Raw genomic sequence first — 20,098 nt, forward strand, 5'->3', positions numbered from 1 at the left:
TGTTATTTAAAAAGGTTTTATTAACATATACAAAAAAAACGTTTCCTTTTTACTCCTAGTATCTTTCACTTAGTCATTAAGTAAACTTGTAAACTTAAAGTATCCGTCAATAACCATTCAAGCCCGTAGAGGCAGCGCCTTAGTTCATATTATCTTCGTATTTATCCGAAAATAAGGAAAAAATGTTCAAACAATTAAATTCAATAATTGAACGATGAGGAAAAATGTATTCATGTCTTATCACATTGCCTTATCAGATGAAGGACTTCAGTCGCCAACAGCGAAGTTAAGCATTTAGATCGACCGCCAGTAGCTTCTTATTCATTCGGAACTCCCCGGCCATTTTTGTCGAAAACAACCTCGGATGTATGCTGGTACATCAGTTGAAGTAGTTCGTAAATTTTTGAAGTATGTCATTAAATAAATGTAGTCAGTTTTAGAGTTGTATTTATTGATCTAAGTTTAAATTGATTGCCAGTGAAGCGTATTATTGCAAACATAATTAAGATTCCCACGAGTAAAGTCTTAAAGTTTAAATGCTAAATAAAATTTCTACGCGAGCTACTTGCAGCGGACTTAAACGTACCGCTTTTTTTGAGTATGTTGACCGCCCTAATATATTCGAGGTTGTTTTCGGTAAAAATGGCCGAGGAGTTCCGAGTGGCTTCTTACTATCATGAGAAACATCCGGTTCCTACACGCGGTATCAGGAACTTCCGCTCTGAGGCAACAAAAAGATCAATAGCAACTGCATTCAGATCACCAAGATCCCCGGTGACATTCAGAATGAAATGCTACCTCTGATGGCGCTGATTCTACACCATCATGCCTGACGGATCTACCGACTAGTTGAAATGGGAATATGTGGACATTGTGTTGGCAAAACACCTGTCATTGTACATTGACTACTTCACGCTCAAATGTAACTTTGCATTGATGCTAATCGTTTGGTCGCATGATTTGCTGTAATTATTCTTTTGTTTGTTTGTACCTATATGAATGTACTGTACCTTGACTTATACTGTTAAGAAACATGTGTCGGGATTATATTATGTATACGCATGGGTATTTTGTCTACATGTATTTGGAAATTAACTGTTAACTGTAACCGTTATCCGTGTTTGCTGTCTTGTGCCGTTGTGCGCCCCGTCCTTTTGAGCGTTGGTTCTTGTTTCTTTAATAAGCTGATAGGTAATGTGTGACCATTTGTGTCATCCCTGTTTACTCGGAGCTCCTTGGCCACCTCGGATGTATGCCGGTACATCAGTTGAAGTAGTTCATAAATTTTTGAATTATTTGTATTTATTGATCTAAGTTTAAATTGATTGCCAGTGAAGTGAATTATTGTAAACAAAATTAAAATTCCCACGAGTAAAGTCATAAAGTTTAACTGCTTAATAAAATTACTACGCGATCTACTTGCAGCGGACTTAAACGTGGGGAGATTATAAAATCCGGCCCTATAAGGTCCCTACAGAGGTATAGGTAAGAAAGACACGGCCCTAGGGTCTAACTTTTTTAATTCTTTACCAATTTAATAAATTTTGGTGTCGTTGTAAAGAAGAAACAACCACCTTTCAGAAAATGTTTGCCACTTTTTGAGTATGTAAACCGTCCAAATACATTCGAGGTTGTTTTCGATAAAATGGCCGAGGAGTTCCGAATGATCCCTGTTGTATCCATCGTTAGGGCTGCGTGTTTTCAAAGAAATAAATACATCCGAAGTTTGAACAATTAATTGACTACTGTTAAAAATCCTTGTATCGATTTAAGCGGTATTAAATTATCTTGGAGACAAACGTGTATTCAATGAACATAAAGAAACTTTAAACTCCATACTGTTGGATTACAGCTTCGTTTAGTATTTGGACTCGTGCTTGACGATAATTGCTTGAAAATGTGCTCTAACACAGGTGATTCCATTATGGAATCAAGTACGACCGAAGGTAATTGAACTTACTGTATTGACTTTTCCACTTATTTTATCGTAAGTCATTGTAAGCCATATACACATGTTTTGTCATATACATATACTAGAAGTACCCATACGCATGCACGAACGCTCGCTAACACGCCCCACACACGAAAATAACTACTTGCAGCGTAGTTAAATGTAAAGAATTCTGACATTGTAAACCGTCCATTTACATCCGAGATTGTGTTCGAGGGCAAAGTACACCGTAACGAAAGTGTCTACTGATTGTTACATGCGTTATTTCTTTAAATTGACACATGACAGTGAGTCAAAGGATGATCATACCATCACAGACCATTGGATACCTTCCATATCTATAAGTTTTGAAGCTGCGTGGTTTTCGCTTTAAAAACAGGCTGAACATGCTGGATCTACTTGATCTACTTTTCATTGTTTGCATTTTTACCGCATTGTTTGTCCTCGTTCACCGGATATTGTCATTTCGGTAGTTCAACCATTATTTGTTTTCTTAGGAAGAACGTAACTTTCTTCTAACGTTGTTTAATGTTTAGTAAAACAGGTGGATCTTTCTCTCCATATATGGTGTTGCGGGTCGTAAAGCACTAGAAATCAGTGTTATCTTGCATGCAAATTGGTCAATTGACTGTAGTATATATATATATATAGAAAACTTATTTAGTGGTCTCTGACATCGATGGAAAATGGCCGAGGTGTTCCAATTTTGCCAAAGCGTCTACTCTTCGGCTGAATTACAGCAGGGTTCATGTTTGGTTTCGTTCTATTTTTTCTAACGGGTGTTATATTCGTCAACGATAAGATATTTAGTTAGTTATTTAAATCCCATATGTAAAAGTGTTTGGTCATGTTATAGACGAAAGATCGGCAACGAAAAACTATAATACCATTTTGGAATTCGATTGAATTCCATAGGTACAATTTAACTTAATGCTAAAAACAGGATGCCACTCTATATTTAAGAAGTAGAATGTTACATCAAATTGATTTTTTTTTTGCTGGATTGTAAAGTTTCATTTATGGCAAGAAATGTATTGCATTTCACAATTTCTGGCAAATTATCACTTATCTTGTCCGCTATAACAAAACATTTCATTTTTTGGGGCTATACAACTAACGGATATCCTTTTTTTGAAATAAGGGTCGCCTGCATTCCTATGAATGTGCAAAAAGTCCAAATATGGCGAACAAGTTGTCTGCGGGAACTTTAAATGTTTGCAGAGATGTGTAGAAAACTAAAAATGCACTATTTGATGCTAAAAATGTTATTTCAAGATAAGTTCAAACGTACGGCATTTTTTGTCAAAACACATTCAAAAACAGACGCACAGGTTCGTGGACGACATACAGTGAAACTGGAACACCTGACACGGACTATCGGATCGAGCTAGTTCTGGGTGTTTTTGTACGTATGAAGACTAATCGATATCGTTTTTCATAAAAATGCAGGGATGGTTTACTTGTAGGTAGATTATAACTAAATGCTAAATACATGATGTGGTCCAGGATGCCCTTTCTATATTTAAGATTGATTATGCTACGACAAATTTATATTTTGTTTATTTTGATCATCCATGCAATAAAGGTTATTGTTGTTGTTAATGTTGTTGTTTGTCCTGAGTTATGCAATTTATAGTTGCTAATCTTTAAATTCAGTCCAATACCTGCAATCAGAGAGAAAATGTTCATTAATATCTCAGAGATTTAATATTTCTACTGAACATGAACTTGGCTGTCCTCCGGCCTAATTTCTTGTAAATTGAACTCAGTATCCTTCATAAAAACCTTTTTTTTTCGACATTTTTCATCCTTTGGGGTATATTAAAAAAAATGTATTGAATGTGTTGAATCTTATTTTGGAGTAATAGTGCATCTTTAACTTATCAAGCTAAATTTCCGTTAGTGTGATGGTTTTAATTAGCAATTCAAATAAACCTAACGTTAATTTTTCCCTTCATCGTATTTTTTTTTAATTTATCGCGTAAGATACACGAATAAATTGAAAAAATATATCGTGATAGTATGATGTTTGCATTATTACGATAGTCTTTAAAGTGAATGTACGTGTTTGGTTCAGTTAGAAATATGCAGTTTCTTTCTTGCTTTTCGATGAAAAATGGAGTTATATAAGTGACTTTACAACAGTGAAAATATCAATTTGATATTGATGCAATAGCAATGTATGGCAGGTTTTCCGCTAGATTGTATTGTGATTGAAGTTTATCAGATCAGCCATTTTGTTTTCATTCTTGTTGAGTAAGCCCTTGTCTACTTAAGGTATTCTGCGGTGACTAATGTTTAACCGCTATTCCATCCAAACATTTTTGAGAACACATGTTTACCAATGAAAATATCCCCGATATTTATTGCTGATAAGCCTTGATGTTTTACAGTTTCAATACATGTATATCATATTCATTTCAAGTTAGTTCTGAATTTGCAATACTGTCTTGCATAGCACTTCCATTCTCTCGCCATTCTCAATGTTCAGCGGGTTTAAAGCTAAAAATATCTCTAGCATTTGGGCCGGTAGTGCTATGAACAGATGGATCTGAAACAGATAAAAATACTTATGTTAAGAATACAACCTACATTTTAAGCAAATGAAATTGCACATAGGCAATCATGAAGTATTATACTTAATAATTAAAAACTTCACCTTTTGCGGGTGTTTAAAGGTCCGCCTATTGCCACTCATCTAATACACACTCAATGCGTTATGTTTTGCTAAGACAATGTATCAGCCAATGAGGTGTCTTCTAAGTCAGTTTGATGACCTAAAGTAATTACTTAATGATAAGAAGGACTCGTTTGCTACACTCACTCCGCCCATTCTCGGAGAATATTCATTAAGAATTGACTTCATGTCATCTAACTATTACTTATGTTGCGCTTTTTCACATTTTGGATTTTGCAAAACAAAATCTGCCAAAGTAAATGCAATAGCAAAATATTTACAGTTTGCGAGCAGTTAACGTAGCAGTATGTAAGTTCAAAAATTGATGTGTTATGCGTTAGTAACGCTTTTAGCCATGAAACATTAATTTTCGAACGGAAATATGAAAATTTGCGATCTGATCTTTGTCAGCAATCTTATATCACTGGTTTGCAGATATTTACGCAAATATTGGCTCATTCCAAGACAAAAAATAAAAAGTTGTCGAAACAGTTAATCTGTAAGAGTTCAGCTTTAAACATACCAGTTTTTCCCCTGACAGTTTCAGAGGCACTATGGGAGTGCCCGCCTCGATTGCATCAAGCACCTGCGTTACTCCGCGCCCCAAAAGATCTATCTCTTCCGTCCCGTTTAAACCTGCCAAAAGACATCAATGTGTTCACGTTACCCAATGTACACATTTTACCTCAGTCTATTAGTTTAATAGAGTATGTATGTTAAAGAGGCACTGTTACTCACATAAAAAAGATATAAGCCATGAAATGCAATTGTTTTAATTTAAAGAAAAGGATGAATAAATATAAGAAACCATGTTTCTTCAATATGAAGGATACCGTGTTTAATTTGACGGTATTTCTAACTTATGAGACGATAGTTGATCACAGTAAATCATTAAGCAATCTCCAATTGTTTGATATTTTGGCGTTTTTAGCTATTAACGGTTACAATCTTGTTATCAGGAATTTATATTTTTCAGAAACGCATTATTTTGAAGTGGTTCAAGGTTTATCACTCAAATGACCAGTTTTTCTACCGGCGAATTAACTCTGGGTAAATCCGAGGCCTGTCGAGATAAATAATAATCCCCGTTTTTTTAAAGTCACTTTTGATGTAGATTTATCTTACTCGTATTAATCTTCTGGTTTAATTAAAATCTTGGCAAAGTTGTTTTGTTGTATTTCTTCCTAAATTGTCCAATAACTCTTGATAATTAATTTTCATTTGATTTGAATATGCTCGCTCTCTCTTAGGAATTTAAAAAAGGCTTGGATTCTCTTCAAGACCATCCCTTATACGTCATCATATCGCGTAGTTGTATATATTGTCATATTTCACATAACGGAATACTTCGTTAATACTATTGAACATTTTATTTTTTTTATTTTTTTTATTGCAGAAAAGAGAGGGCGCAATGAAAAGAGTGACCACGCCTATCTTGGAATATAAACAGGCGAATTCTTAAACAATAACATACTCTCATTACCCACGTATATGTGCCAGTACGAAGGCATGACCGCTTGCAATGATAAAACGGCAAACTCACGTTCTGTGTAATACTAAAAATATTTACCCGTGAAATTGATGTCAAGCTGAACCCAAAACGCCTGTGGCTCATTCAATAGCAGGGTTTCATTCACTACACCAGCCTTGGATGGTGGAACGAATAATAGCTCGGAAAATTTCGTAAACTCGAGTAGCGGCGTCGTCCTGACTTTTGTAAAGCCTTGTAAGGCGATGGCGTTAAGACGTTGCTCAAGCCGGAACGCACGGAGAACGTGCAGCGCTGTGAATTAACGATTAATGCATATGAATGTTTATTGTGTAAATTCGTGGTGTTTAATTTTTATATGTATATCAACTGCGGCCAGTTTAAAATACATTACACATAGAAAGATAAACTGTTACCTTTATTGACAGTTAAGGTTTACTGCTTGGTATATATTATCATGATACCATGTCAATTACATATAGAGTCAGCTGTCTTGAATTCATGTTAATGTAATAGATGCGTTTAAAGGTTTAACACTTACCGAACACTGCCTCAGGCTCCCCAAGAACCTTTAAATGTTAAACAGACCACAGATTAGTCGTTTGAAACAATCATCTGGCAAATATATTTAAATATTGCAACATGTTTTATACGACATGTATCAACAAAACAAACCCTTCAAATGCATATCAAATATCAATTAAGTATTTGTCCAAAATAGCGGGAAAAGGTAACTTTGGATAATACGAAATCTGGTAGGGTGCATGCAAACCTCAATTATTTGATATATAAATGTAACTGTGATTTAGGGAGGTACTTCTTCAATGCATTTGACAATTTTCAGAATTGGGACATTTTTTAAAAAAAGTTTTTTTCTGGGGTTATTCCATAACTAGTATATCTGCAAAACACAGTTTCTTTATCGCAAGTACATGAAATAAATAAATGTATAACCTTGTATTTCAGAAAACAGTTGACCGCGAACGAAGGTCTACAAAGTGTGCTGACAAGTCTCTCGAAGCATGTGTCTATGTCGGAATCCCCACAATCTCCATCAAGGTGGATGCTCACTAAGAACCTATCCGTAACTTCTATACACCGGGCCCTGGAAGACACAAGAGCTTGTAATGACACACTCTATTTAATGAATCCCTGCAGTCATCGCCCAACTAAAGGCAGTATCCCGAACACTGATTTATTAATATAACGACATTAATGTAATCGCTGTATGTTATAAGTGTAAAAATACTCCTTGTATAAATGTAAGCATATTGCCTCTTACACATTGTATAAATGTCAGCACATTGCCTCTTACACATTGTATAAATGTCAGCACATTGCCTCTTACACATTGTATAAATGACAGCACATTGCCTCTTACACATTGTATAAATGACAGCACATTGCCTCTTACACATTGTATAAATGACAGCACACTGCCTCTTACACATTGTATAAATGTCAGCACATTGCCTCTTACACGTTGTATAAATGTCAGCACATTGCCTCTTACACATTGTATAAATGTTAGCACACTGCCTCTTACACATTGTATAAATGAGAGCACACTGCCTCTTACACATTGAATAAATGACAGCACACCGCCTCTTACACATTGTATAAATGACAGCACACCGCCTCTTACACATTGTATAAATGACAGCACACTGCCTCTTACACATTGTATAAATGACAGCACACTGCCTCTTACACATTGTATAAATGACAGCACACTGCCTCTTACACATTGTATAAATGACAGCACACTGCTTCTTACACATTGTATAAATGTCAGCACACTGCCTCTTACACATTGTATAAATGACAGCATATTGCCTCTTATACATTGTATAAATGACAGCACATTGCCTCTTACACATTGTATAAATGAAAGCACACTGCCTCTTACACATTGAGTAAATTACAGCACATTTCCTCTTACACATTGTATAAATGTCAGCACACTGCCTCTTACACATTGCATAAATGACAGCACACTGTCTCTTACACATTGCATAAATGTCAGCACACTGCCTCTTACACATTGCATAAATGACAGCACATTGCCTCTTACACATTGCATAAAAGACAGCACATTCCCTCTTACACATTGTATAAATGTCAGAATATTGCTTCTTACACATTGTATAAATGTCAGCATATTGCTTCTTACACATTGTATAAATGACAGCACGTTGCTTCTTACACATTGTATAAATGACAGCACATTGCCTCTTACACATTGCATAAATGACAGCACATTGCCTCTTACACATTGCATAAATGTCAGCATATTCTTCTTACACATTGAATAAAAAACAGCACATTTCCTCTTACACATTGTATAAATGACAGCACATTGCCTCTTAAACATTGAATAAATGTCGGCATATTGCTTCTTAAACATTGAATAAATGTCAGCACATTGCCTCTTACACATTATATAAATGTCAGCACATTTCCTCTTACACATTGCATAAATGACAGCACATTGCCTCATACACATTGCATAAATGACAGCACATTTCCTCTTACACATTGTATAAATGCCAGCATATTGCTTCTTACACATTGAATAAATGACAGCATATTTCCTCTTACACATTTTATAAATGTCAGCATATTGCCTCTCACACATTGCATAAATGTCAGCATATTGCTTCTTACACATTGAATAAATGACAGCATATTTCCTCTTACACATTTTATAAATGTCAGCATATTGCCTCTTACACATTGTATAAATGTCAGCATATTGCCTCTCACACATTGTATAAATGTCAGCATATTTCCTCTTACACATTTTATAAATGTCAGCATATTGCCTCTCACACATTGCATAAATGTCAGCATATTGCTTCTTACACATTGTATAAATGACAGCATATTTCCTCTTACACATTGTATAAATGTCAGCACATTGCATCTTACACATTGCATAAATGACAGCATATTGCCTCTCACACATTGTATAAATGTCAGCATATTGCCTCTCACACATTGTATAAATGTAAGCATGTTGCCTCTTACACATTGTATAAATGACAGCACATTGTTAACAAAAGTACTTTCATTCATTAAATGCTTTGTGCTTTGTGCTTCTTAACATGTGCAATTGAAAAAAGATGATTGGAGAAAATTGTTTTTCTTCATAACTAAATTTGTTACAATCTAATACGGACAGATGAAGACGTTGAAAATTAATTACAATGTTTAAATTAACATACCTTTCAACAACAACAGTCACCAGTAATCCGAGCAGCACAGCCTTCAATAAAACCTTTAAAAATATATAGCAATAATCAAGTTGTATACATGATCAGCAATGCGAGACATCAGTAGGATAAAACATCAACAATGCTACATAACAATTAAATAAACTGCATTAACGATTGAAGATATTAGAAAACACATGGCAACTCCCATGCATGCATTATTGATAATGATATATAGCTATAGTAAATCACATAGCCATGCCCATGTTTACATGATCAAAAATGCGAGACAGCGGCAGGATAAAAGTTCATCAACAATGCGATATAACAGTTAAATAAAATGACATTATCAAAAAAATGTCAGACAGTAGTAGAACGCACAGCAAAGCCCTTGTATACAATATCAGAAATGCGTGACAGTAGAAGAAGGCATAGCAAAGCCATTGCATACATTATCAAACTTGCGTGACAGTAGAAGTCATAGCAAAGCCCTTGTATACATTATCAAACTTGCGTGACAGTAGAATAAGGCATAGCAAAGCCCTTGCATACATTATCAAAATTGCGTGACAGTAGAAGGCATAGCAAAGCCCTAGTATACATTATCAAACTTGCGAGACAGTAGAAGAAGGCATAGCAAAGCCCTTGTATACATTATCAAACTTGCGTGACAGTAGAAAGTATAGCAAAGCCCTTGCATACATTATCAAAATTGCGTGACAGTAGAAGAAAGCATAGCAAAGCCCTTGTATACATTATCAAACTTGCGTGACAGTAGAAAGCATAGCAAATCCCTTGCATACACTATCAAACTTGCGTGACAGTAGAAGTCATAGCAAAGCCCTTGTATACATTATCAAACTTGCGTGACAGTAGAAGAAGGCATAGCAAAGCCCTTGTATACATTATCAAACTTGCGTGACAGTAGAAAGTATAGCAAAGCCCTTGCATACATTATCAAAATTGCGTGACAGTAGAAGAAGGCATAGCAAAGCCCTTGAATACATTATCAAACTTGCGTGACAGTAGAAAGCATAGCAAATCCCTTGCATACACTATCAAACTTGCGTGACAGTAGAAGTCATAGCAAAGCCCTTGTATACATTATCAAACTTGCGTGACAGTAGAAGAAGGCATAGCAAAGCCCTTGTATACATTATCAAACTTGCGTGACAGTAGAAAGCATAGCAAAGCCCTTGTATACATTATCAAAATTGGGTGACACTAGAAGAAGGCATAACAAAGCCCTTGCATACATTATCAAAATTGCGTGACAGTAGAAGTCATAGCAAAGCCCTTGTATACATTATCAAACTTGCGTGACAGTAGAAAGCATAGCAAATCCCTTGCATACATTATCAAACTTGCGTGACAGTAGAAGTCATAGCAAAGCCCTTGTATACATTATCAAACTTGCGTGACAGTAGAAGAAGGCATAGCAAAGCCCTTGTATACATTATCAAACTTGCGTGACAGTAGAAAGCATAGCAAAGCCCTTGTATACATTATCAAAATTGGGTGACACTAGAAGAAGGCATAGCAAAGCCCTTGCATACATTATCAAAATTGCGTGACAGTAGAAGACATAGCGAAGCCCTTGCATACATTATCAAACTTGCGTGACAGTAGAAGGCATAGCAAAGCCCTTGTATACATTATCAAAATTGCGTGACAGTAGAAGGCGTAGCAAAGCCATTGCATACATTATCAAAATTGCGTGACAGTAGAAGTCATAGCAAAGCCCTTGTATACATAATCAAACTTGCGTGACAGTAGAAGGCATAGCAAAGCCCTTGCATACATTATCAAACTTGCGTGACAGTAGAAGTCATAGCAAAGCCCTTGTATACATTATCAAATTTGCGTGACAGTAGAAGGCATAGCAAAGCCATTGCATACATTATCAAAATTGCGTGACAGTAGAAGAAGGCATAGCAAAGCTATTGCATACATTATCAGACTTGCGTGACAGTCGTAGAAGGCACAGCAAAGCCCTTGCATGCATTATCAAAATTGCGTGACAGTAGAAGATGGCATAGCAAAGCCCTTGCATACATTATCAAAATTGCGTGACAGTAGAAGTCATAGCAAAGCCCTTGTATACAATGTCAAAAATGCAATAGATAGAAATTCGCATAGTTATGCGCTTGCAAACATTATCAACAATGCGAGACAGTAGATGAACACATAGCAGTGCCATTGCATACATTGAGAACAATGCCAGAAACGAGTAGAACACATTGTTTCAAGTTTGACGTCAACATTTTTGATACAGTAGTATTATTAAAGAAAAACCCCATCATTATGCAATTATTATCTTATAATAGAAATGTTAACATTGCCGTTACCAGACTTGACAAAAACCGGTTTAGATTCTAACGACGATATTTTGCAATCGTTCAAGTTCAAACAGGCTTGTTTGTTAATAAAAGCCTAAAATAATTCAATTTTTTATCGATACGTTTTTCTGCAAAATAGAGTATTTTAATCACATTTAAAACAATTAGAAACTGTATTGTAGTTTTAACTACAACTTAGTTTAAATATAAATATTTATGTGCTGTCAATAACAATATAATAGTTTAAAAACATAATTTTACCTGCATGATGCTTTCAGGCCGAACAAGATATTTGAAATGAAATTGTCTGTGAAATATATAGTAAAAATCAGTATTTAATTAATTGATAAAGAAAAGCATAAATGGAACTTGAATAATATTTGAAAAATCCAATTGAAATAAGGATTCAGGCTATTTTAATTATTGTTTTAATTATAGATTCTTTATCTAACCTAGACCACACCAGGTATCCTGGATGTACCAATTACCGGTGTATAAAGCAACTATCCAATGGAATATTGGCCAGGTTAAATGCAAGCTTCTTTAAATTTCATTCATATTTAAGAAAAATCATTTTGCCATCAGTAACAATAAGTTTTGTATACCAGAGAACACAATTATTGATTTCTAGTCGCCTTTTGTTTACCGACCGTGGCCGCCATCTTGGATTTTTTAGTTACCAAATTCCGGTGGAATCATGGGAAATGTTGCTACTGCATTAAACTTCCAGTTAGTAAGCTAAAATTAGTATGCCAGCAATGTTGGCAGGTCTGGGCATAGAATTATAATTTACCTTGCAGAAATAAAGTGCATATTAAACAAAGTATTGGAGGAGCATAGACCTCTTTTCATTTATTAAATATAGCAATACAGTGCCATTCACGAGAATGTAGATCAGTTAGTTAGATGGAAAAAAGTTAACAATAAATAAATTATGCTTATATTTTCCCCATTTTTACCAAAACAATGTTATTTTAGCCCTATCAAAGGATCCCACCACCATTTCTGGAGTTCAATATTGGCATCTTTATTCAACATTAAAAAGTCAGAAGTTTAGTCAAGTAGCAGTGCTCCCAAAAAGCACATGCTCAGAGATGACGTTATCAACAAGATGGATGCCAACTGTCAAAATTTGTTTGTGAATTATTCAAAATTTATTCATTCATTGTAACAGATATGAAAAGAAAAAGTTCAAAAAATATGTTTCCAATGAATTTTGATACAGTATAATAAATGTGTTTTTCACCCTTAGGAAATAAATATTTATTGAAAGTTTCATATTGAGATATACGATGAGATATTGTAAACAAAGAATACCGGAAGTGCTCTTCATGACCTAGATATTCGGACTTTTTGGATTACACTGGTAATAGGTAACCACCGGTATTTTGTATGTTGGGGATTCGTTACATTAAGGTCAAGTCAAAGTCAAGTAAATTCAAACAGCGGTTTTTACTCTCTCATATCATAATGTGTGGGAAATGAGGTATATTAAATATACATACATGACATGGCGGCAGATACATGTTAACATTTAGAACCCAACATCTTTATATTTATATCATTATATATATAATGTATACATAAACATACACATAAACATATACAAACACATGGTACATATCGCTTATGTGTTCGTATATATATAAACACACGCACACACATAATTATATATATATATATATATATATATATATATATATATATATATATATATATATATATATATATATATATATATATATATATATATATATATATATATATATATATATATATATATATATATATATATATATATATATACATACGCAACGCCACATGTGTACACATATTTTCGTACGCAATTACAAATTTTTTGTAAGCCCTGATAAAGTGGTCGGCTTATTAAAGAAAAGAATACCAATGTGATTTTACTTTTTTATTTCATTATATAGATTCTTGAACCAGCACTTTACTATGCTATATGCATACATATGAATGCATGTCAATCAAATTTAAAATCAGCCACTTGTGAAATGAAGTACAGTGTCAAACCAGGTTGAACGGGCACCTGCTTTAAATGGTCACCTGCTTCATCCGGCCACTCCGATTCCCCCCCCCCCCCGGTACGTTTTTACTATATAAAGTACGTGCATTAAGCGGCCAACTGTCTAACGCGGCCACGACAACTTATTTTTGACCACATGAAGCCATATAAACGCTAAAAAGCGGCCACTACCCCTTTGTCACTGACACTTCCGCTTGTAAATTTTTAGTATATTTTCTAATTCATAAATAAGCATTCATTTGTTCCATATCACGTATTGTGAGTAAATCACAATACAAACAAGCTATACATTTAGTATATTCTAGCAAATACAATAAATAAACATAGTAGTACAAAATACAGTGTCTGGAATTAACATATCATTATAGCTGCAACTGTATGACACCCATACAACTACCAAACTACGTGTGCTTATTGCTGAACTGATTATTGTTTGTATATGTGTTGAGGTGTCTATAGAAGTATGGTTTGAGAGTTTGTCATGAATATTATTGTTTGGAAAAAGTAATCTCCCCTTAAGGCTATATTTTGTCTTCTATATCAATCGATATAGGTTCATTTCTGTTTCGCCGTATATCATGTCGCTTGGCGTCGAGCTTTTCAATTTGAGTATATATTTTACATATTCAAATGCAAATGTACCAGTTCTACTAAAATAGATCCCGCGGTATTTAAATGCATTTACTACGTCTAGAGTGTTATCTTTAAATTTTAAATTATATTACCTTTGTCGGCCTTTACCAAAACACAATTATATTTGATTTGTTATGTTGGCCGTGAATTTCCATATTTCACGATAGTTGGAGTATGTGTTAAGAGCAGTTTGCAACCGATTTTTCTGATTCTGACATGATTATTGTATGATCAGCGTATAACAAAATAAATAGTTTTAGAAAGATGTGCATACTGTCCTTATTAGCAGGATGAATATCAACACCATCATTTATTCTATTTCAGTAAAATATGGTTGTAAATCGTTTAAAAATAGTGAAAACAGAAGGGGGATATTTTCCCCTTGGCGGACACCAATACTACTTGAAAAGAAGTTTGAGTATTCTGAATCGTTTGACACACATGACTTTACATTCTTTTATATGTTTTGATTTATTTTCAAACATTTTCCATTTATAAAAAGTTCCTGCCACAGCCCAGATATACAAAATGTGTCAAATGCTTGTTTCAATTTTATAAATGCACAAACTAGTTTTTATTCTATTATTTAAGTAGTGTTTAAAATGATTTAATATAAACATATTGTCCGAATAAGAATAGCATTTTCTAAAACCGACTTGAATACGATCAGTAAGGATTTTACCTTCGACGTACTTATAAAGCCAATTATTCAATAAGCAAGTAAAGAAATTACCAAGATAACCTTATATTGTTATAGGTCGATAATTTTCAGGACGACTAGGATTTCTTTTATGTGTATACATTGAATTAATAATTCAAGTCGTCCAACATTGGGGAATAACTCCATTGTCCAGAATTAAATTGAATAGTTTAATGTATAGATCCTTAAATATCGTAAATGTACTTTTGATATGCTCATTGTTAACCTGATCAATCCCACAGGCTTTATCATTTTTCAATCTTTTAATTGCTTTTTCAATCTCTTCAACAGCAATTTTTGAATTGGTGTCTTCATTTATTTCATATTTTGCCGTTAAAAGTATTAAATAAGTATATTACAACACCAACCTTTATCGATAAACGATAAATCTAGGTGAAAAATAATTAACATGTACATGTATACTTCCAAAGATTGTTCATTACCAGGAGTGGCTACAAATGCAGTTGTTTCTCTGTACATCTAGTTTCATTCTCTCTTTGTTTTACCCTATATAGATGTGTCGTTTTTGTTCATATAACCTACCATTGCCTTACCTTATGGCATGTCTATTGTATATGTAATATGTAGATTTACCACGCCTGCTTTTAGTCCTAAATGTGTGTGTGTATGTCTTTCCTGTATGATCTGCATACCCAGTATAGTTTTGTGTTAAAGTGTACATTTCTATGTGTGTGTGTTCTGTGTATCAGTTTCATGTCTGTGAACAACCGTTGTATTTCTCATAGCTTTAATATGTTTGTAAGTTATAGAAATAAAAAGTGATTTGGACGATTTAAGGGGATTGGGATCCGCTAGTGTTTGAGTTTGCTGATTACATTTTAATCCGTTAATCTCTTTTATATTCGATCTATAAACCTTGTCTTTTATATTTTACCACAATGTGTATGTATCTTTTAAGATATGTGTATTACAAAACATTGACTGATACTTGCAATGTCTTATAACATGTCATGTATTAAAAAGTGTATCTTTCGTTTTAAACCATTTGCTTGTTTGTTACTGGATAATCAATGTTATGTAGGAAAATAGCTATTAGCCCGTGTTATAATGTTTAACAAAATCGACTTAAACTAAAGATTATTTTATCTTATTTTAGCTATACTATAGTATATAGTTATGTGTCTTAAGTAGGTTTATTGACGGTGGTTTGCATTGAAGAATGCATCATGCTTGTCTGGTATGTTTGTGTTTTATTGTATTATTGCAATAGAAATTGTACGGCAATTTCCGTAGTGGTTCGGAAACCAACATAAAAAATGTACCCAAAACGGTTTGGTTGGGGTTAGTCGATATAAACGCTGCAATTTCTTCAAAATTTACCTTCAAGTATACTTGCTGAAAACCATTTTTTCATCAAATGATCCCAAAAAGGGCATCCCTGAGTTCGGTATAATATGTGGTGAACGCCAATGACAGTCGATGACATAAAAAAATCGTTGCTTAATTATTTGTAGATCAATTTTGGCGTTATTATCGAATTTTAAAAGATCGCTATCTGCACATGCGTCAGATGAATTTAATTAACAGCTAAGGGCGTCAATAGGAACACCAGTAGGATCGTACAGATAAGAATTGTGTACACATTTACATTTGATGTTACAATTAATTGAACTTTCTTATGTAAAATCAAAATTGAACATCAATAATGAACTAGAGGTTTTAAACCACAGAATAAATTACCTATACATAATATAGTCAATTAGCCAATTTGACGAGAAATAATACTAGTTCACGACCATGCACGACACCATTTATGGGAAGGAAGTTCCGTTAGTGTACTTAACATTTAACAACGTTGTAACGTTTCTTATAAGAAAAATATAATTGGTTGACCGTCAACACTATGTATTTTGTTTTTGTTTTAGAACGAGCCATTTTTTTGTGAAAATCCATGGAAACCATTTATATAAGAGTGCTGACAAAAAATATATGGCAGATTTTTATATTCAAGTTCAAACAATGATGTTTTATGCATTTTTCCTAAACCGTTAGTAACGGTTAAGCCATAAAACATTTGTTTTCGAAGAAAAATATAGTTGGTTGACCGTCACCACTCAGCTTCAAAATTTACAAAGACAGAAAAAAGCCGATGGCCTGAAAAGTTATAACCATCCTTTGATTCACTGTCATGTGTTAAAAGAAAGAGTTACATGTTACTCTGAGTAATCACTTCCGCATTAAAGAATTTTGCCCTTCTTTATCTGACGTTTCTTCACCTCTATGCCCCATTTTTGCATCAACAATCATGTAAAATAATTCAGCGCCAAAATCTACTCTCGTTTTTGTTTATAATTCATCTAAAAGCAAAAATAGATGTGGTTTACGTAATTAGAAAGTATATTTATTTAGGTTTATTCCCTTTTTATCTTTATTTTTGGAATCACTAAGAATTGATCTTTTATTCATAAAAACATATAAAAATCTTAAAATTGACAAATAATTAACAACAAATCATCATATACAACAATTTCATTCCCTTTTTATTCCCTTCTTAATTCTAAAGAAATAAATATTTTCAAATACAACAATACAAACTATTTTAACCCACTTTCCCGACTATCCGCCATATAGAAGAGAAAGACTTTGCCGTTGAACCTTGGGAGGAGTCAGAGGGAAAAATTAGTACCAACACCAACTCATTTAGTTTGATATTCTACAGAAATTGGAGCCAGCTTCTTCGGCCAATGGCTTCAATTTTCTACTCCGTTTTCTTTACAACGCCAAAATTGAAAATTTATGTATATTTTGTCATTGAGCTAGGCGCACTACATATTTATACTTTCAATGTCTATTTTTTTCAAAATTGGCCGATCGTATATCAAGTAGTTACAATTGATGTAATATTGTAATGTAGATATAGGCCTGTTATTAGGAATACATTCGGAACTCCTCGGCCATTTTAATCGAAAACAACCTCAAATTTAGCAGTTAACCTTAATGAAATTTAATACTTGGGAATCTTAATTATGTTTGCAATAATACACTTCACTAGCGATCAATTTCAACTTAGATCAATAAATACAAGCTAAACACTAAATTTAATTAATTATATAATTAAAAAAATACGAACTCCTTTTACTAATGTACCGGCATACATCGGAGGTTGTTTTCGATAAAAATGGCCGAGCAGTTTCGAATGATTAGGACTTTTGACAAACAATATTGCAGACTAGTATTCCACCATACACACAAACTGCGTTACAATATCATCTTCGGTTTGATTCAAAGACAAAAGTAGAGTCGCTGCTTGTTCTTGCTTTAATAAATTGTCGAAGTATTGCACGGTACGTTATTTTTGAGAGAACCCCCCCCCCCCCCAGCAATTTTAACAATAATTTAACAAAAGTATTTGAGGTATATATATCTACCCATTGGTAACATTCTAGAATACGCGAGTTTTCTAGAATATTAAGTGAGTCGGGCATGGACAAGAATTAAAAAAAATCTTTAATGTTTTACATGTATTTAGTTTGAAGGTACAATATTTTGGCAAAAGAAAAGCAAACATGTGTAGTTGATTATATGTCGATGCCCATGTTTCTTAAATGTGCAAACCAGCTGATAAACTGAGTTTCCTTTAATAATTAAGCAGATTTTTGACAATTAATACCAATTATCTTTAAATCTCTTATCAGATCCCATTTCAATTACTGTCGAGTTGTTTTGCAATTTTGTATCAAGACCAATACAGAAAAAATAGAAAAATGTCATTGCAGAGCTTTTTTTTTGATAAGTACAGTAATGTGATTTTGGGGGGAGAACGCACCGATTATAGGAGATCGGTGCAATAGGAGATCGGTGCTAGGGGAGAACGCACCGAGATAACGGTGCTGTGTTGAAGAAAATCACCACCGAGGGACACGTGTGACGTAGTTGAGCTAACCCTTACTCGAGTCCTGAACCTCGACCTTAAAGCCCTAGAGGCGGTATGTGGATATTGTCATACTTTACGAGCGCTGTTTTCGGGGAGGCAACTGCATACTCCGATTTCGCTAAACGCGTTCTCGTCTTTTAGCCTAGAGGGGTGTGTGGATATTGTTATACGTTACGAGCGCTATGCCCGGGGAGGCAACTGCATATTTCGATTTCGCTAAACGCGTAGTAGAGTCGCTTATCTTAGATGATATAGCTTATGAACTCTGTTAATGTATTGACACAGTATATAATTGTACCGTCAAACATGTAAGTCGGTGTAACCCTTACTTAGGTCATTTCTTCCGTTCTTAACCCTTGGGGGTATATATGTTAGTTGCCTCCCCGGAAACAGCGCTCGTAAAGTATGACAATATCCACATACCGCCTCTAGGGCTTTAAGGTCGAGGTTAAGGACTCGAGTAAGGGTTAGCTCAACCACTAGTCTAAAATAATAGACGTGTTATACGGGATTCTTCCAATCCCTAACGTCTCAACGGGAATGTGCAAAAAACGGGGGTGTTTTAAAAATATTGAAATTGAAGTGAAGTATTTTATGGTTGAAATTGTTCATAAAGAGTTATATTTATATTTTCATATTTTACCATGTAAGTGAAATGTTATTTTGCACTAAACAAGCATTTAATGCATTAAAACAAGTTGTTTACCTTTCCAATAAAACGAAAGTTGACTGACACAGACAACAATTATGCGAAGGGGAACAACTCGATACAATCGTAATAACTCGGCCTCCTCCGACAAAGCTTCGAGATAGACCTCGTTATACAATCGTAACAACTCGGCCATGGCCGAAATGTTCCGAGCGATTTAAAACTGTGCCCATAAAGCCTTGCAGGTGCCCTTCATGTATATATCGTTATGTTTTGACAGAATGAAATGAAGAAAAGCCGTCAAACTCACAATTATAAGTTTGATATTTATTTTTTGTGTGTACGGAACTAATATAAAATAACATTATCTGGTAATATTTCTTGTTTTTATGATATTTTACAGACGCTTTATGCTTTAACCCGGAATCCTGATCGGAACAACTACCCACGTTTGATACTTAACAATTTGTACGTGAAGGATTTGCCATATCAAAAATCTA

This window comes from Mya arenaria, chromosome 1, assembly GCF_026914265.1.
Source record: "Mya arenaria isolate MELC-2E11 chromosome 1, ASM2691426v1".
NCBI classification, from domain to species: domain Eukaryota; kingdom Metazoa; phylum Mollusca; class Bivalvia; order Myida; family Myidae; genus Mya; species Mya arenaria.